The sequence below is a fragment of the Meriones unguiculatus genome, chromosome 1 (assembly GCF_030254825.1).
Source record: "Meriones unguiculatus strain TT.TT164.6M chromosome 1, Bangor_MerUng_6.1, whole genome shotgun sequence".
NCBI lineage: Eukaryota > Metazoa > Chordata > Mammalia > Rodentia > Muridae > Meriones > Meriones unguiculatus.
In genome coordinates, this window is record NC_083349.1 from 101,922,416 (window position 1) to 101,927,078 (window position 4,663).

Consider the following 4,663-nt stretch of genomic DNA (forward strand, 5'->3'; position numbering starts at 1 on the left):
TTCTCTGATAAGGGCTGAGTGACACACTGATATATGGGTATAACAACATTATTAATCATCATTTTATTGATACACTCTTTTATCAATATAACAATAAAACACATTGTCTATGTAATCTCATGTTCTTTCTTGGCAATTTTATCAGTATCAGGTGTGGCTTCTTTCTTATGAAGTTGGCGATGCTGGGTAGGATTTGTAGTACTGGAAGGAGCATGTACTGGGAAAAAAACTCACCAAGAGACTTTCTCAGCAATGACCCCTGTGAATTATAGTAATGATCAACATGACAAGATATGGCCATGTGTGGAACACAGTCATGAATGCTATGGAGGTAACATACTGCTGTCTAGTTGCTGTCTAGGTAGATGTGAAGTACACTTTAAGTGATAAAACTCATGCTTAATATTGTAAATCTGCCCAAGAACCCATGATTATGTATCTCATAAGATCCAAAATGTGAGTATACTCCATGGTCATAACATCTTTCTAAGTATTTACCCTAGTGTCTAACACTATTAGATAAGGCCAGACAAATTCCTATGTGGGCTGGGAGGTGCTTATGAAATACAACCCCTATCTGAGGAGCTATTTTTAGCTGATAGCTTGTGGAGGGGGTTGAGTCAGTTTTCTTTATTATAGGCCCTGAGAGGCTATCCATGCTCTAGTAGCTGGTATAACAGCCATGCACAAACTGGCAGATGTAATGGAATCTTTTTTTAGTCTTTAATTTTAAATAATTCCTGAAAGTTTTCTTCCGTTTACTGTCTTACTCTCAGATTTGAGTGAGGATAGAGTCCATTACTTTGTAGTAGGCTTGTTATAGATACTAAGCCATATTTGTCAGGGTTTGTTAGAGGAACAGAACACACACGCACACATACACACACACAAACATACACACAGAGGCATGCATGCATGTACACATAGATAGATACATAGATAAATAGATAGATGACAGATATATGAGAGAGGGAGGTTTATTAGAGTGGTTTACAGGCTGAAGTCCACTATGGTCCAGGAAGTTCATCAATGGCTGTTTACCAATGGGAAGTCCAAGAAATTAGTAGTTGTTCAGTCCATGAGGTTGGATATCTCAGGTCATCTTCAACATCCAAAAGCCAGAATCCTGAAGAAGTAGGCTTCATTGCCAGTGTAGAAATGAACTTGCCAGAGAGAAACAGGACAAGAAGGCAAAGAGCAAAACAACTTCTTTCCATGTCCTTTTTATCGCCTGCCATCAGAAGGTGAGGCTCTGATTAAAGGCGGGGGTTCCCATCTCAAAAGATCTGAACTAAAGTGGCTCTTTTCATTTCAAATAATTTCATTAAGAAAAATTTCTCTAGTAACGAACTATAGAAATGATCCCTGAAAGTATAGTCTAACTAGCAGTGTTTTCAAAGCAAAGACTCATGACCAAACCTTTGGCAGAGTACAGGGAATCATAAGAAAGAAGGGGAGTTAGTCTGATGGGGAAAGGATAGGAGCTCCACAAGGACCAAATATATCTGGGCACAGGGTCTTTTCTGAGACTGACATTCAACCAAGGACCATGTATGGATATAACCTAGAACCTCCACTCAGATGTAGCCTGTGGTAGCTCAGTAACCAATTGGTTTCCCAAAGTGAGGGGAACAGGGACTATTTCTAACAGGAACTCGATGACTGGCTCTTTGGTCTCCCCACCCCCGAAGGGAGGAGCAGTCCTGTTAGGCCACAGAGGAGGGCTTTGCAGCCAGTCCTGAAGACACCTGATAAAACAGGATCAGATGAATGGGGAGGAGGTCCCCCCCATCAGTGGACTTGGAAAGGGGCACGGTGGAGATGAGGGAGGGAGGGAGGGAGGGACTGGGAGGGAATGAGGGATCGGGACACGGCTGGGATACAGAATTAATAAAATGTAACTGATAAAAAAAATAAAATAAAATAAAATAAAAAAAAAACAAAAAAAAAAAAAGAAAAATTTCTCAAAGGTGTACTCAGAAGTTTGCATTTAAGTTACTTCCTGAAATAGTCAAGTTGACAACCAAGAATACTCACCACACAACTCTATTTGTATATGGGATATTCAAAGCTTGGGACTACTTTTAAAATCCCAGAACTGTAGCACTGATAACATGAAACACCCTCCTGGGAAATCTGCAGGCATTGTATGTTAACCTGTGACAGCACGTGACCTGCAGCAAACCCTGTAGAACTACAGAGGTTGCATTGCCCTAGACATTCAGGGGATAACTCCTGCTGGTCGGTGGACAGAGCGCACCCACACTTGATGTGAGTGCTCTTGTCTTTTTATCACTTTCTTAGTTTCAGAAGAGAAACATCTACTCAGTATCTTATTTCCAATTGTTTCATTGTTGTATTGTTGAAGATAATAACTATTCCATTTATTTTAGAGGTTCACAGCTGGATTCTTTGCCTCGGGTGTGCTTCATTCTCAACAACATTTAATTCTGGACTTTGGAATACTGAGTAGAGGCTTTAAGATAAAATGTCTATTTGGTTTGAGTTTAGGGTGGTCGGGGGAGAAATGCATTGGTTTGAGTATTTTTTCACTCCAAAGCTCATGATGAAATTTAATCTCCAAAGCCTTAGATTTATGGTATTTTTCAAGTGAGGCCTTTGGGAGGTAATTAAGATTAGGTGAGGTCATGAGGTGAGAACCTCATACATTAGTGGCTTTTTACGATGTGAGATAGAAAACCAAGTTAGCAAGCTTGTTTCGTCTTACAGTGTGCTTGTGATATGGCAGGACTCAACAGAAAGACCTTTACTTTACCACATGCTCAACAGATGTCCATGTGATGAACTTTCAAACCTGTGAGATAAATAAACTCCTTTTCTTTATAAGTTGCCAGATCTCTGATATTCATTTTCAGAAACTGAAAATAGACTAGAATGCTTAGTACTTCTTTCTTTCTTTCTTTCTTTCTTTCTTTCTTTCTTTCTTTCCTTCTTTCTTTCTTTCTTTTTTTTCTTCCTTCCTTCCTTCCTTCCTTCCTTCCTTCCTTCCTTTCTTTCTTTCTTTCTTTCTTTCTTTCTTTCTTTCTTTCTTCCCAACCTTCTCTTCATTATTTTGTCTGCGACGTCCACCTATCCATACTGAAGAAGGAGCAAATGAAATGTTACAGGAGGCTGAGAGGTTGAAGAGAATTCAGTGTGTTAAAGATTGAGTGAATGTTCGTCATACATAAACACCAGTCTACTGGTCAGCTTCCATTGGACACATGGTTTGCACACAAACCAAAGTAGGTACATAGTAGATACACAGGCTTACAGACAAACACACATAGGCAGGAGAGAGGATGGTGGAGGAAGACTCAGGGCAAGGTCTCTGAACATAATGTCCCATTTATTCAGAATAACATAAAATTTACAATAAACTAAAATCGTTAGATAGAAGATTGTATCGGTGTTAACTGTAGGATTCTTGGACATCTGATATCAGCCATTTTGACCCACAGCCCCCAGGATGCTCAGTGACAGCCATGCTTTACCTGATTGTACTGAATATTGATATCAACACCAAGGTGTCTAAACTTAAACTGGCCCTTAAAGACTTCTGTTTTCAGTACTGTCTAATTTTTCCTTTGTTTCTAACATCCTTTACTTATTTATATGAAGTAGCTTCTTTAGATTTCGATTGAAAAAAAGAAGCTAGAATAATGAGCACATGCATACAAGAGAATGAATGCTTTCTATTTTTTTCTTCATAAGTATTTGTCTTGTGTCTCTTTACTTTGGGGATTCTAATTTCAAACTGCATGTTGAGCTGCACCATCCCACACATTGCCATGTTTTCAGGTCTCACAGTAAAAATTAAATTTGTTTTTGTTTTTGTTTTTTTTCTGTTGACTCACAGAGTGGAGTCAAAAGTTCACATTATGCTGTCCTCTACATAGTGCCCATCTGTGCTTGCTGTTTTATGAACTATCTGAGGCTAGAAGAAACAGAAGCATAGCTGTCAGTCTGTAGTAACATGGAATTAAACAGTACAGCTGTTCAGAAACCTCTTTGGTTTCAATTGTTTAACAAATTATTGTTAAATCTATAATAACAGAGCCAGGGGAAATTATCCTTTGTTCTTGCATGAAATAACATATGCACACATACACACACACACACACACACACACACACACACACACACACACACGTAGGCACACACATACACCCTGGCTGAAAGGTGAAGGAAAATAAAAGTTTATACTGCCAGTAATTACTCATGGAGTCTCAAAGTCTAAGATTTAATGTTATAAACTTGTCAGCAGGTGCTCTGTGAATGCTGAGCTGAACTATGTTCTGAAAGATCTTGCTGTGCACTTTGGAATAAAGCCCACAACAATAAAGGAAAGGGAAATTAACTATTAAGACACCTTGGGAAAGCATTCCCAGTATTGGGATCTTAGGATTTTCAATGTTCTTTGCTTGCCAGTGATTATTCTTTGTACAAAGCAAAGTGACACATGTTTTCTAAAGTTCCCTGGTGAGTTTCCTCAGCTCGTAAAATGTGAGTTTGAAGGCAAATGCTCTACTTAATAAAAAACATGTCTCTTCATTGTAGTAAGATGTATTGAAAGTTGAAGTTTTAATTCCATAGGTTTTATCATCTCAGGAACTTCACAGGTACCTTTAATCAACGGCACATTTTTGTTTCCTTTTTCTCT

General features: G+C 38.7%; 1 pseudogene; it reads right to left on the bottom strand.

The window, feature by feature from the left end:
* Positions 1-1,285: 1,285 nt before the first annotated feature.
* On the bottom strand, positions 1,286-1,381 carry LOC132651798 (small nucleolar RNA U3; annotated as a pseudogene).
* Positions 1,382-4,663: the final 3,282 nt, after the last annotated feature.